This window comes from Lathyrus oleraceus, chromosome 6, assembly GCF_024323335.1.
Source record: "Lathyrus oleraceus cultivar Zhongwan6 chromosome 6, CAAS_Psat_ZW6_1.0, whole genome shotgun sequence".
NCBI classification, from domain to species: Eukaryota; Viridiplantae; Streptophyta; class Magnoliopsida; order Fabales; family Fabaceae; genus Lathyrus; species Lathyrus oleraceus.
In genome coordinates this window covers 458,808,970-458,825,807 of record NC_066584.1, presented here as the reverse complement: position 1 = coordinate 458,825,807, position 16,838 = coordinate 458,808,970, and the positions used below count along the sequence as shown (strand labels likewise).

General features: G+C 33.3%; 1 pseudogene; it reads right to left on the bottom strand.

Moving 5' to 3' along the window:
- Nucleotides 1-13,033: 13,033 nt before the first annotated feature.
- On the bottom strand, nt 13,034-16,276 carry LOC127091324 (cysteine-rich receptor-like protein kinase 29; annotated as a pseudogene).
- Between the last annotated feature and the right edge of the window lie 562 nt (nt 16,277-16,838).

The window sequence follows — 16,838 nt, the reverse complement described above, 5'->3', positions numbered from 1 at the left end:
AAGAAGAGATTATCATTGTCCCTTAAACATCCAAAGAGGACAATGATGATCCCTTCTTTGCCTCTCCCCACCGATTATGATTCTAGTTGTTAAATGAAATGATTCACAAAGTTTCATATTATAAACACTTGCCTATGCTCAACTTATTGAAGTGTGACATTATATTTTATGTATTATTATATAACGCTCTCGTCTTCATAGCAGAAATCAATGGAGTTGGTTTTTATGCTAGCAATATTTTTGACCTAGTAGGTACTTGCTTCTCTAATTGCAACTCTTCATTCATTCAAAGTCTGACTACATACAACGTATAATTCACAATTAAATCATGTTTTAAAACTTAACTTTACGAAGAACTCAGATTTTATTTTGTTCTGGTGTATTGTGTAATTTAATTTTGTAGTAGGATGTTCTGTATTTTATTTAGTCATGCACCTTAAGCATTAAACTAACAGAGGTTTATATCACATAAGATGAAACTCCTTTTAGAAATCTAGAACGGATAAAATTTGATCACTTGGTGTCTACGAGGAAGCCTAATGAAAAAGCAGTAGTCAGAGTTCTACACGGTGACCGAAAGACTGAACTCAATATTATTCTCTAACTTGTCAGTTTTATATATACGGATCCATTGTGCATTCAGTGTCACACCAACCAAATTATTTATTCTCTAGTTTTTAACACAAATTACATTTGTCATATCCCAATTTTGTCAGAATATTTCAAATTTATTTATCAAGTTTTATATTTTTTACTCATATACATTTTTATCATTAAATATAGTCACCATAACTATGCATATATACATTATAGTAAAAAAGTAAACATAAAGTCACTATTTTACATGTTGAAAAATTTGACTAAAATTGCATTTTTTTCATTATGCATATTGGAAAGAAAAAAATCGTGATCATTTGATTTATCATCAAAATATTCATTTGAATTTTATTAATCATTTTCATGCATCATAAAATAAAAATCAATGTTTCTAGAAGGTCCAAATTGCTCAATCCTAATTGCTCAATCCATCTTTGTGAGGCTCCCTTTTTTGGACCTATAGCATTTTCCTAACTACATCCCCAATTTTCAGCCTATTTTTGTCTTTTGTATATATATTTTATTTACTATTTTGTTATTATTACTTTATTTATTTATTTTTGTTTTTTCTTTTATTTTCTTTAGTTTTTTTAATTCTTTTACCTCATGCATTGATAGTGTGCCCCTCCCTTTTATTATTTCTTTTACCTTGTTTATTGCTTTAGTTTTTAGTTTATTTTATTGTATTTTTAGTTGATGCATAATTGTTAATTCAAAAAGACAAAATGACCATTAAAATTAACTTTTCAAAAATACTAAGATAAAAGGTATTTGATCAACATTAATTACGTTTTTCAAAATCCCACTAAACTTTTTTCTTTAATAAGCACCTCATATAATTTCAAACAAAGCATTTTCACTAATGCGATAAAACACTATATCAACATCGAATTTCTCTTCCTCTTTCTCAACTCGTTAAACTTTTTTCCTAAAAAAATACGAAAGAAACGAGTCCTTGGAATCTCGCATTCCTTGAATCCTTGATGATTGCTCTCGAGGCACACGTCTTGGGTTAGCTTTTCATTCACTCTTTTCGTTTCTAAAATACCTAATTACTTGGACGAAAAGATGGGTCATTGGAGTCTAGCATTCCGGTGGAACCTTTGAACAATCTTTTGAATGTTCATTGTCCATCAAACAATTTTATGAATACATTGAATGAAGAAGGTATTGTTGGAGTCTAGCATTCCAACAATACCTCAATTCATTGGTTCCAAGGCTCACGTCTTGTTCTTACCAAATATTCGTCATTCACCTAAAAATAATACAACACATCAACTTTAACTTATTCTCTCGCCCCCGGGTGATCGAAAACCTTTCAAGATAGGACATTTGTCTAATCCCTTCTAACGCGTACAAACTTGCTCTTAAGCCTCCGCCGCGAGTAAGCAAGCCATGTTTTACCGTTATAATGCGATCTAGACACGTGTTCACCATAACACAACTTTAATCAAACTCTTTTCTCACCCCATGTGATTGAAAACCTTTTCATAAACGGACATTGTTTAGTCCTTTCTAACGCGGATACAAACTAGCGCTTAACCGTTAGAATACGACTTAAACACCCGTCCTTTAAAAACAATCAACCAACACTCTTGGCTACCCCAAACTATGAATGCTCTGACATCCTTATTGCACTATAAGGATACGTAGGCACGAGATTGTGAAATCTTGGCGAGCACACTAGTAAAAAAACCTCATTTTCCCCTTTTGAGGTTTCCTTTCATTTCTCTTTTCAATCTTTTATTCACTCGAAGAAAACAATAGCATTAGCTAACATTCAAATCACATATTAGACTAAAAGATTCTCATTGAGTACAACGGACGTGAGGGGTGTTAATACCTTCCCCTTACGTAACTGACTCATGAACCTGAATATGGTTGAAACGACCATTATTCCATTTTTAAAAGGTTTTATCGATATTTTCCTATTTCTTCATTGGAATAAATAAAGTTCGATGGTGATTCTGTTCGAATCATTTTTCCGCAACCATCGCGAGGGATCGTATTTTTCGAGATGCGACAGCTGACGAATCTACTGGGGAATTCTGCTCCAAGAAAGAGAGAGTCAAGCCTAACTTAGTTGGCTTTGCGATAAATATTTAATTTGCTTAATTGTTTTCTTTATGCTTGTTTGCTTTATGATTTATTTTTATTATATGCTTTATCATCTTGTTTGTTTGTAGATCTAGGATGATATCATGAGTAAAACTCTACACCCGGGCTTTGGAAAAAGAAGAGGAAACACCTAAGTTTAAAAGTGGAAGTTGTGTAGTGTTAGTCTCGAAGGACCACTCCTTGTGAGCCTAGCATTACGTCTTCCCCTAGAGTATACCTTATCGTAGATCTCGTCATAAAACAACTAGCCTGTTGCACGACTTGATTCATGAAAGGTCCATGACTCTAGGAGCCACTTTTAGAATTAGTTTCCATCTTTGTGGTTGTGTAGTGTTAGACTCCGAGTACCACTCCTCGTGCGCCTAACATGAACACCCCCCCCCCCCCCCCCCGCCCAGAATAGACCTTCTATTACTCTTTTCATAAAATGGCTAGCCTATACCAGGATGTTGATACGATTAGCGTCTGTGACTCTAGGAACCTTATCCAAAACCTCAAAGCTAACCCTGTGAGTGGTTTATGGGTAGAGAGTGTAAAGCTATCCACTGTAGGGAGTATACCAAGTAGGTTGTTCTGTGATACTCATGTTATCCTGGACCCTAACTATACCTACATTACAATTTCTTTGCATACCAAAATATAAAATTTATGCATTCGCATTTCATCAACATGAATTGCATATTATTTTCATAAACTAAAAATATCTTCCCACCATTTGTCCATAACCAACAGGCTGACTTCCTGGTGCTCGTATTGAACCTTGAGAGCTACTAAAAGACAATGACATGCTTGGAACATAAACAAGTTTAGCTGAGAAAGGATACGAACAACATGAAAGGCAAGGTAGACCAAATGTTGGAAGCTATGCTAGCTCAATCGAAGACCAATCTTCAGTGTGTTGTCATAGAGAATGTTGGTTCCTCGTCAGGCTTTACTGTAATGACCAACCCAATGTAAGATCTTCTCCCTGACTATGATCCTCCACAAGTGAACATTCCTACAGAATCCCAGTTGATGGCGTTGACAAATCTTGATGACAAAAGGCTTCATGCCCTTGAGGATAAAATCCGAGCAATTGAGGTGCATGGCAATCATGGTCTCAATGTCATGGATATGTGCTTAGTGCCAGGCCTAGTGATCCCGCCAAAATTCAAAGTACCCAACTTCGAGAAGTACAAAGGGGATAGTTGTCTAAGGCACCATTTGGTGATCTTCTTCCGAAAAATGGCATCACATACTCGCGATGACAAGCTGATGATTCACTGTTTTCAAGATTATTTGATTGGACCATCTTTGAACTGGTATATGAAGTTGAAAAGAAGCCATATTCAATCATGGGAAGACTTAGATAATGCCTTTTTAAAGCAACACAACTATAACTTGGATAGGGCTCCATATCGAAGGTAGCTGCAAAGCTTATGTCAAAAGATCAACAAATCTTTCAAAGGATATGCACAACGATGGAGAGAATTGGCAAACCAAGTTCAACCACCACTCTTGGACAAGGTATTGGTTGACTTTTTATGGATACCTTGCAGAACCCGTACTTTGAAAGGTTGGTAGGAAGTGTGTTATCAGGCTTCTCCCACCTAGTGACAATTGGAGAATGCGTCGAGAGTGCCCTCAAAAGTGGAAGAATCCAAGGCGCCTCGAGCAGCTAAGCTAGCAAGACAGAATCCCTCAGCAATTCCCAAAAGGAGGAGGAAGATAAAACCAATCCAATCATGTCAGATGTTAAGTATTCTCATGATGCACTAGCAAGACCTTATAATCCCTCATCTTTTATGCAGTCACCATTTCCAGCACCACATTATCCTTATGGACAATCACCAACGCCTAGAGCACCATACCAACAACCATGGACTGCTACTCATACAAATCAAAGATCTTGTGGTCGAGGATATCATGATCAACATCAGAACCATCATAGACCTCGAAACAATCGGGAAAGAAGGAATGCTCATCTCGATTCAATTCCTATGTCATACAGTTAACTTCTTCCATATCTAATTCAATGCTTGCTGGTGGAGCCCAAGTCTCTTAGGCCATTTCCGAAACCATACCCACCTGAGTATGATCCTGATGTGCAATATGGGTATCATGATGGATCAATAGATCACTCAACTGAGGATTGTAATGCTTTCAAGGCCAAAATACAATAGTTGATCGAAAAAAATTACATATCCTATTCAGAAGGAAGCCTGTTAGTGCACATCAACCTCTCGCCTGAATGAGTTCAAAGACCTCACGGAGTGCCTTCTAGAGCTAGTGATTCAAAAATAAAGACATACTTAACATTGGCAATCTTTGGACATTTTTATCATTGCATTTGTAATTTCTTTGTTGTTAAATGTTACTGGTTTTTAAACATTGTTATTTTTTTAATGGTAATATTAATGAAGTAATAATGCATGTTGAGAATCAATTATCTCACATTCTCTCATTTTTATTCTCTTATATCAAAAAAAATCCATGTTCTCCACTTCACTTTCTTTATCAAACTGTTGTTTTAGCAAAGATTGGAGGGAGGATAGCGAAAACAAAATACCCATAATTACTAATGGTATGCATTTAAATAAAATCCTGCTGATGATGTACACGCATTATTTCAAATCCCAAACACCGGAGAAATAAGGATTTAGTCCCTAGTTAACCATTTCGAGCCTAGAAGTAGGAGTTTCTTTCAGATCTACAAACCCTTACACTGAACATGGGGCATGGTAGTGTTCAGTTGATCTGACTCCACATTCGAATTTCAAGGGAATACATCATGAATGGGGATCAACCTCATGATATTCTTCGCATACATCTTGAAGTGTCGAAAGCACCATGAGAAAAAATCAAAGGTTTATGTCGATTGTTCTTCAACGACCATTAACTGGGTAGTAACAACCTTTAAAAAAATCAAAGAAAAAGCCCACTAAGTCGAAAGTCTATAGGCGACTTAGGAAAAAATTAGGGCAATCCCGGTGGACTCAAAGCTTCAAAGAGCGGTCCCGACAAAATTTAGGGTTAAAACAAAAATAAAAAGAGGTCATGAAAATCCTCAGCAAAAACAAAATAAGATATAGTGACCACTATACCAAAATCAAAGGGTCACTGACATCCATAAAACGAAATAAGGTGACTGTCATTTCAAGAGACCTTGAATCATCATCTTTATCCTTACACCTTCAAAACTATCTTAAAAGATGAACGTGTATGTTGAATTAACTGAGTGTAGGATTGGAGTTCATCACGGAGCAGGGGTGGGTACACAAACAACTTTGAGACTTATATCTTTTTGATCAATAACCATGAACCAAGCCACGTTACAACTCTTAAAAGACCTAATTGAAGCAGGGTTATTTCTGAAAGCATACTACAACAATATTGCGTAAACTGACTCTTAAAGATTTGTTAATCTTCTACATCAATTTCATTATTCTCGTTGTATATTTCACACTTTAAATTGCTAAAACATCATTGCGCTTGGACTCATGGTCCACTCGTCACATGCTATCACATTGTTCCAATAAATGATTCTTTTCAAAACTTGCATGAGCATCGCATTAAAATTACCAGTTATGAATGAACAATTTTAATTGCAATTCAGCATTTAACATCAGGAAATTTGAACGAAGAGCAATCAGAGAAACTTGATCATCTACCAGAATCAAGACTACTTCATAACCTATGAATCAGATGCATGCCACACAAAACATCAAATTGGTCATATGAAGGTTATTCCAAGAATTGACCAGTCTAAAGAAAGTCTTCAAACATCTGTTGATCAGGGGGAAACCATTTAAGGGATCGGTTGATCTAGAGCATACCAGCTCAAGACTTTATCAACCATGGGCATATCACCTAGAGTTTCTATTGAACCAGGGAAAATCCCTTTAATATTCAATCAGTGTGAGTTAAGTCGCTTCAATGCTCATACCGGTGCAAGCTACCTTAAAAGCACGTCAAATCCAACCCCTCCATGAGTTGGTTAATTAGGGATAAATCCTTTCATTCTGGGGCAAGCCATCTCAAACCATCATTCTAATATGATTACTTCCCAAAACATCCTTTCAAGGAAAACTTCTGCAAAGCCTAACCAACTAGGGCAAGATGAGCCACATAGGAGCAAGTCTTCTTTATATCTTTAAGTTGCTCAAGCAATTTCTACCGTGTCTCAACCGTCGATTCCGAGACAAGTGTCGGGGAATCATGCTATCACCTCATCCAATAACGTTTTCCTTATAGTAGATGCCTTGCTTCAAAGAACCTTCTCTTCCATTACCCGCACATGGGCATTTTTAGAAACCTTCCAATCATTGCATAAATCGTCCTCATTCATTAGTCATGTCGTTTCACTCAAGCATAAAGCCATGCATATCATATCATTCATCATGCATAAACCCACAATATAAATTTGACATCAAAAAACCCTGTAAAACAAGATTTGACATTAAAGCCCAACATCGCTTGGCAATTCAAAGTCCAGTTCCCGTCTGACAAATCATTTCAAAGTCCATTTCATGACTGGAAAATATCTTTTAAACTAGTTCCCGTCTGGAAAACCATTTCAAAGTCCAATTCATTTGCAGTTCAATAAGAGTCCAGTTCCCATATGGAAAATCATTCTCAAGGCCTAGTTCTCGTTTGGCATACCATTTGGCAGTTCATTTCAAAGTCCGATTCACGTATGGAAAATTATTTACCAAATACCTGTTGGTGTAAGCCATTGAGGCCAATACTTTTGGTACTTGTATTGAATTATTTATTAATAATAAAAGGATTTTTCTTTATTATGTGTGTCTAACAAAGTCCCTAGAATAGATAGTCCGTTTAATGTATCAAGTGTGACTTAATCATGAGATCACATTAAACATAAGGACACTATTCTTAAAGTATCCATAGTCGAGCTTTATTGTGAAGTGGGATAACATTAAAGCATTAAGACTATTATGTATATAAACTGATGATCACATCTCATGGGTCATGGATAAGGAGTTATCAAGTCTTAAACATAGGTATGAATATTAAGAGTAATATTTATACTAGATTGACCCGCTATGAGAATACTATATAGAATGATATGCAAAGTGTCATAAGTTATTCTCATGGTGATAATGGTGTATACTACCCTTCGACCTGAAACCACTATGGACCCTAGATGTAGAGTCAAGTGCCTTATTGCTGATCAAACGTTGCCCGTAACTGGATGACCATAAAGACATTTGATGGGTACTCCACGAAGCATGCTAAGGGACATGAGTGACCTAGATGAAATTTGCCCATCCTACGTAACAGGATAAATGTCTATGAGCCCAATATTGAACTGGACAAGGATGAAACAGTCTATGCCTTTTGTTCAATATAGATATAAGGGCAAAAGGGTAATTGTACACATAAGTATTATCACAAAAGGATTTGTCAGATCATATGACATTTCCGTGTCTTGGGTAGCAGTGATGTGTTGCTAGATACCGCTCATTGTTTATTATGTTAAATATGTGATTTAATATAATTGTCAATGCCGCGAAAACCTACAGGGTCACATACAAAAGGACGGATTGATGAGAGATAGAGTAACTAAGGAACGCCGTAAGGTACGATGCACTTAAGTGAATTGTAGAACATCGTAAGGTACGGTGTACTTAAGTAGAATATGAAATATGGTAAGCATTTATGGGCCACATACACTTAAGTTGGCTTTTTAGCTTATAGCCCACACAAGTGGTTCTATAAATAGAACCCTTGTGCAGAAGCATTTATGCAGTTTCAATTTCGTTTCTCTCTCTCACTCACTCAAAGCCTTCATTCGTAGTAGCTAGCACTGAGATTGAAGGAATCCATTTGTGTGGACTGAGTAGAGGCGTTGTCATCGTTCAAAATTCGTGATCGCTCCGTAGATCTGCATCAAAGGTTACAATCACCACAAAAGGTAACGATTCTATCACTGATCATGCTCATTCGTAAGGATCATTAAAGGAGAAATTTTAAATTCTGTTGCGTTTTGGATCGCTCTTCTCCTTCAATACCAGTTCCTGTCTGGTAGATTATCTCTTAAACAAGTTCCTATCTGGTTACCTATTTTGATACCAGTTCCTGTCTGGTATTCTATCTTTTGTAACCATTTCTCGTCTGGTAGCTTACTTTAAAAGTCAGTTCCCGTATGACAAACAAAAAACAAAGTCAGTTCCCGCCTGACAAACAAAAACAAAGTCAGTTCTGGTCTGGCATTTTAATCATTTTCACGAGTTCTTGTATGGTAACTTATCCTTTAAGTCAAGTTCTCATATGGAAGTTTAATCTTTTCACCAGTTCTCATCTAGAAGTTCACCTTCAAAGTCCAAGATCATTGGCGATCAAGAATAAAACTCTACAAAAGCCCAATCAACCATATGCATTTCCACATGTATCACATGCATCATTCATAAATGTTTTTCCTGCCAAACATGAAGATTCAAAAACACAATCATATCAATTATCAGCATACTTATGCATATCCTTACACAAAATTAAAAAAAAAAATCATTCACATTCTTGCATGCACATCCTAAATCTCCCCAACAACTGCATACTACATGCATCTCATGCGTCATTACACGCATAAGTACTTCCATCCAAAGTGGAATGTCATACAAAACATCAAACATAACATAATTCAGGATCCATGGTCAATCACAAGTATCCAAGACAGTCTTCATTCAAAGCATTAATGTTATTACCCTGCATATGCTCGTGGAATTATTTCCCAACAAGTCTTTCTTCACCTTTATGGTTGATAATGATATTCCTCAAGCAGAGGATATCCTAAAAAAATTCTTATGAGTGTTTCCCCTACAGAGCTTTTCCAGTAAATCTCCTCCAAAAGGGAGTCTTTTCTGAAATACTTCCCCCTAACAGGTGAACGTTTGAGATACTACTTCGTTGATTCAGAGAATCTCATTTATCTGTTTGAGATACTGCTTTATTTATCTGAAGAATCTCATTTGTTTTAGAGATATTGCTCTAGTATTCCCGAAGAGTCTTAGATGTGATTGAGGTATCATTCCCGTGCAGGAATATCTCGATTATATCATATAAGATGATGCTTCGTCGATTCAGAGAATCACATTTATCTGTTTGAGATACTGCTTCATTTATCTGAAGAATCACATTTGTTTTAGAGATATTGTTCTAGTATTCCCTAAGAGTCTTAGGTACGATTGAGGTGTCATTTCCCCTTGTTTGGAATATTTCGATTATATCATATAAGATACTTCTTCGTCGATTCACTGAATCTCATTTATCTGTTTGAGATGATGCTGCATTTATCTGAAGAATCTCATTTATTTTAGAGATACTGCTCTAGTATTCCCGAAGAGTCTTAGATGTGATTGAGGTATCATTCCCTTGCAGTAATATCTCAATTATATCATATAAGATGTTGCTTCTCCGATTCAGATAATCTCATTTATCTGTTTGAAATATTGTTTCATTAATTTGAAGAATCTCATTTGTTTTAGAGATACTGCTCTAGTATTCTCGAAAAGTCTTAGATACGATTGAGATATCATTTCCCCTTGTTTGGAATATCTCGATTATATCATATAAGATGTTGCTTCGTGTATTCAGAGAATCTTGTTTACCTATTTGAGATACTACTTCATTAATCTGAAGAATCTCATACGTTGCCTGAGATACTACTTTGTTGATTCAGAGAATCTCATAAGCTCTTATTTAACTACTCTAGTATCCTCGGAGAATCTTAAATATGATTGAGGTATCATTCCCTTGTTGGAATATCTCGATTATATCATGTAAGACACTGCCTTGTTGAACCTTAGGGAATCTCGTGTGTTCAGTTCAAGACATTGTTCTATTAATATTCAGAAAATCTAGATAAAATTGAGGTATCATTCCCTTATCTCAGTTAATATTCAGAATATCTTGATCATGTCATTCAAGATATTATTCTGACGATGCTCAGAGAGTCTTGATTGTTTCATTTACCTTATGATAACCTTTCTCATTATATTTCTCACTGCATTTTCTTTCCGAATTTCTTCCTTCAATCTCGAAGGACAAAATTCGGGTCTTTTTCATATTTAATTATCTTCCATCACGAATGTACGAAGACCGTTGTCATTCATACCTTCTGGTTCAAGGTAATTAAAGGGGCAACTGGCATACCCCAACTTTGTCCAGGTATTTCAAATTTATCTGATACATGTCAATTTGTCAAGTTTTATATTTTTTAGTCATATGCATTTTATCATCAAATACAGTCACCATAATCATGCATATATGCATTATAGTAAAAAAGCCAACGTAAAGTCAACATTTTACATGTTGAAGAAATTGACTAAAATTGAATTTTTTCATTATGCATATTAAAAAAAATTCATGATCATTTGATTTATCATCAAAATATCCATTTGAATTTTATTAATCATTTTCATGTATCATAAAATAAAAATCAATGTTTCTAGAAGGTCCAAAATATTACATGCATATATTATATTATTATTCCATGCATATATTACATTATTATTCCATGCATATATTACATTATTATTCCATGCATATAATACATCATTATTCACTATTTAATTAAATAAATTTCTAGAAGACACTCACACTCTTTGCATAATTCATAAACTATCCTTTCTAGAGTGTATAAATAAACTTCATTTCATTCACAAATCATACCATCAATCATTCACAAAAACTAAGGTAAAACTCTTTTCATTTTTCTCTTCATTTTCTTTCAAGTCATTTTTTTTTGAATAGGTAGACTCTTATGCTTGTTATTTATTTAGAACTTTAAAATTGATTCATTTTTCAAGCTCCAAGGACTCATAAAGTGTGAGATGGAATATGATGTTTATGTTCACTATACTTCTGAAGACAATATAATTCGGGTGTGTCTTTATGTTGATGACATATTGCTAACAGAGAGTTGTGAACATGAGATATATAAGTTCAAGAAGGTGCTGATGAATGAGTTTGAGATAACTGATCTAGAAAATATGATATATTTGTTAGGGATGGAATTCATGTACTCTGAGAAGGGCATCATTTTGCATAAGCTGAAATATGAACTTGGGCGTCTGAAGAGATTCAAGTTGCTGAATTGTAAAGTTGTTGTCACACCGTAAAAAACAAATCATAAATTGGATTTTAATTCTGAAGGTGATGATGTATATGCTACAACTTTCAAGTAATTGGTTGGCTCTCTGAGGTATTTGTGTAACACCAGACCATGCATTTGTTATGCAGTTGGAATGGTTAGTAGGTTCATGAGTAAACCGAAGTGGTCTCATTATCAAGCTGCTGTTAGGATTCTGAGGTATATTATGGGGACTCTGAAGTATGAAATTTTGTTTCCTTCTTAAGAAAAGGATAATTCAGAGCTGATGTGTTACTCAGACTCTGATTGGTATGGAGATAAAATTGACAAAAGAAGTACTTCTGGATATTTGTTTAAGTATCTGGGAAGTCATATTTCTTGGTGTTTTAAGAAGCAACCAGTTGTTGATTTGTCAATCTGTGAAGCATAATATGTTGCAGGTGTTGTGGCTGCATGTTAAGCAGTTTGACTTCTGAATTTACTATAGGATCTAAAGATCAGGGTAAGCAAGTCTCTGAAATTGATGATTGATAACAAGTCTGCAACCAATCTTGTCAAGAATCCAGTGTTGCATGGGAGAAGCAAGCATATTGAGACTAAATATCATTTTCTAAGAAGTCAGGTTCATAAATGAGTGTTAGAAGTTATGCACTGTAGCACTCAGAAACAACTGACAAATTTTCTGACAAAAACAATCAAGATTGATCAATTTCTCCATTTGAGGGATGAAATTGGTGTTATTAGTTTTGATTAGTTAAATTCTAAATTAAGGGATAACGTTGTAGGATAATTCAATATTTTAGTATTTCGCCTACGTGACATTATTATATATATATATATATATATATATATATATATAGTACTGTAGTTGTCAACAGTTGTATCCACTGATTATAGTAGTGCAGTGTGTGTACAACTATTTTGCTGTAATTGTTTTAACATAATAGTGAAAGTTTGTTATTCCCTCTTCTCTTTCTTCTTCCATCTTCATCTTCTTCATCTTATGCACCAATCATATTCACATTAGTTGTCTGTTGCATTCCAATTTAAACTATTAAATTTGTGAGAAGGGTGATGATATCTTCAAAAAAAAATGATGCCTTGAGTATATATGTTCGTCATGTGCTGGTATTATGAGAAATGATTTTTCCCATAACGGGAAATATGCGATAATGCTCATATTTAAGGTAGTATTTTTAGTCAACTTAGTGTTTTCTTACATTGAGATTCATCAAAAGCTTAGATTTCATTCTCCCGCACCAGTTTATATATATATCGGATACAATTTGAATGAACATTAAATCCCATTCAAAATACCTTGAATATTTTGATGAAGTTTACACAAACCCAACCAAACTATCTTTTATGACGCTTTACAAGACTTCAAACAAACTAACTACAATTTTCAAGAAATTAGTATTTGGTAGAATTACATTGATGATAAAGTAATATATATATATAATACTTATGAACCATCTTGTTTTATGATTGAAATCTATCTAGGATATGGTTCGGTAACTGAAACTTGGTTAATCGATTCATCCAATCTTGTTGCAGCTGCATCCTCAACCAGTAGTTGCATATCTGGTAGCTTTTTAGGTCCACTTCCCATAAAGTATGCAGGTTTGGAAGGTATGGAGAGAGTGAGAGAATAACTATTAAGCATGTGTGCAACAGTAGCCATGGTTGGTCTGTCAACTACATTTTCTTGAATACAAAGTAAACCAATATGAATGCATCTCATTATTTCATTTTGTGATATATTGTTTAGTGATGGATCTATAAGATTAGATGCGTTCCCCTCCATCCAGCTTCTCCACGCCTAAAAGAATTTGAAAAATGCATATAACACAATTAGAGTGTGATTCAAGAGAATTTAAAATAATTTGATCAAATTATTTATTTAGATAAAAAATAAGAATTATTAAAACAATAATAATTTGTATAGTATTTTGATCGAGTTCAATTTAATAAATTTAAAATGATATAAGAATTGAAATTATTTTTTCATTCTATATAATATTTGAATATTAAATTATTTACTATTATCTTTTTAAATTTTGTAAAATGATCCTTTTTTTAAATTACAAATTTACCTTAAATTTTTTCAAAAATTTGCAAATAATCTTTAATAATTTTCAAATTTTAATTGATCTATTTAATTTTTAAAAATTGCAAATTAATCTTTGTTTTTTTAAGACCAAAAAATTTTAAAAATTTTAAAAATGACCCAAAAATTTAACAATGATTAATTCATTATTTAATCTAAACAAAAAAAATCAAATTGAATAAAAATCAATTAAATCATTTAAATTGCCTAAATTTTTAAATTCTTTAAAAAAATTAATTATCTCATCCAAATGCATTCTTAAGATTATATGGTATTCTAATCTTTATCATTAATAATAAGGAATAAATTATACTTGAGAAATGTAAAAGTTACATAACTTAATAGATATTCCATATTCTTCCCATGACAAATGCTTGCACTATTTTTATGACCACTTATAATCTCGAGAAGTAATACTCCAAAACTAAACACATCTGATTTAACTGAAAATTCTCCATACATTACATATTCTGGTGTCATATATCCACTACATATTAATATAAATAAGATTAGTTAGTAATAAATATTTTTATATTTCAAGTTAATATTTTCCTTAATTCGGTTGTTACATACTGTCAATGGTATTCTTAATTCAGTTTTAGTCTTAATTTCTTGTGTAAGTATTTTATGCAATTACCTTTTAAAAGGTTTGGCTCCAATAACTTTATAAGTTATAACAATCAAATCAAACATGTAAGTTTTTGGATAAATTGTTATATATATATATATATATATATATATATATATATATATATATATATATATTTGAGTAATGAAGGGAAATTAGCATTTTATCTCTAGTTGATTGCAATTAAGATATTTTGACAACTAATAATTTTAAGCAAATTTAGAAACTTACTATGTTCCGACTATTCTATTTGTACTTCCTTGAGTTTGACCTATAACAAACAATCTTGCCAATCCAAAATCAGATATCTTCGGATTCATTTCATCGTCTAATAGAATATTACTTGCTTTGAGATCACGATGTATAATGCGTAGGCGTGAATCTTCATGAAGATAAAGAAGACCTCGAGCAATACCTTTTATGATATTATAACGTATTTCCCAATTCATTTGTGCTTTCCTGATGGGATCTACGCATATAACAAAATTATATATATAATAATGGAAAAAAATAATATGAATAGTTAAATAAAACCCCTATATTATGCAAATGTGTAATTAAGTTGAAAACAAAATATGAATAGTTAGAAAAAGGCCCTATATTGTGCAAAAGTGTAATTAAGTTGATACTAAAACCTACCAAATATGAAGAAATCGAGACTTTTATTTGAAATATATTCATAAATTAGTAGTCTTTCTCTTCCTTCTAAAGTAAAACCCAGTAACCTAACTAAGTTTCGATGTTGAAGCTTCGCTACTAATAGTACTTCATTTTTAAATTCCTCATCTCCTTGGGTAGAATTTTTTGACAACCTTTTAACTGCAATCATCTGTCCATTAGGTAGTTCACCCTGAAAACATTTCACTTTTAAATATGTATGATAAATTATATTTCTTTTATAGTAATCTTTTATAAAAATTGTGATACTTTTATAAATAAATAAATAAGTTTTCTTACCCGATAAACCACTCCAAATCCACCTTGTCCAAGTTTATTAGTATTGGAGAAGCCATTTGTAGCAACTATTGTGGCATTAAAGTTAAATCTCAATGACTCAACATTCGTCATATCATCTTCAACTCCATCTTCATATTTTCCCATGTAAGCTTTACATAATAACCAAAATAATTAAGTTTACATATACAATATTCTGGTTCTTCGTTGTATGCATACACATCGCTTACATTTCTTTCATATATCAAATATAGTGTAGGTGAATTTTCTACTATCCCAAATATTGAACGATCTGAGTACCATAAAGTGAAATCAACACCCCACACAATTGCCTCTTTTTGATTTGGACACTGTCGTTTGAGATAGGCAAAGGAGTTGTTTATGTTTGTAAAACACTGATTTGGTTCAAGATCTCCACGACACAATCCAATGGCATATGCTTTGTCTGGATCTTGGCCATATGAGAAATTGTAGAAACCGTAGTTAATTACTTTATGAGAAGAGAAAGTGGATATAAGGGTTTTAAGGTTGTTATCGTAGGTGCTACTGGCAGTGTAGTTGCCTCTGTTGTTATCACATGATACAGGATCTTCTTCAGCTTTGGCTTGAGATATAGTTGTAACAAACACATAACAAACAAAGGAAAAAGAAAGCAGAGGCATTGCAAAAAAAAAAATCTTTCAAGTATCAAAATGAAGAGGAAAGGGATAAATGGAGTATTATGAAATGTAAGGCTGTGGTGAGTGTTAGACTCTTGAGTTGACTGACCATAAACTTGTACGCCTATTAGTCAAGAGCAAACCTTAATGTTGTGATTTTTTGTTTTTCTTCTTTTTTGACTTGACTTTTCAAAATTTAAGATGGTAATTTTGGTATCAATTAATAGTAACATCGTAGAAACACGTTATTACCACTATTTATACTATATAATAATTTAAAATGAAATTTATCTTTTTATTATTATAGAATATTTATAATTTCTTGTGGTTGAAGCTTCTAGTTTCACTTCCATAAATATATGTGGCTTTCGAAGGTATCGAAAGAGTGAGAGAATGACTATTGAGCATGAGTGCAACACTAGCCATGGTTGGTCTATCTTCTACATCTTCTTCAAGACAGAGTAAACCAATATGGATACATCTCATTATTTCATTTTTGTGAAATATTATTTAATGATGGATCTATAATATTTGTAGCTCTTTCCTCTTTCCAGCTTCTCCATGCCTGCAAGAATTTGATTGAATGCAGATATCCAAAATACAATTAGCTAGGTCATTTATAAATTTATAAATGTCAATCAATTTTAGTGCGAAGGGTGTTACTTGGATAGCTCAATAGGT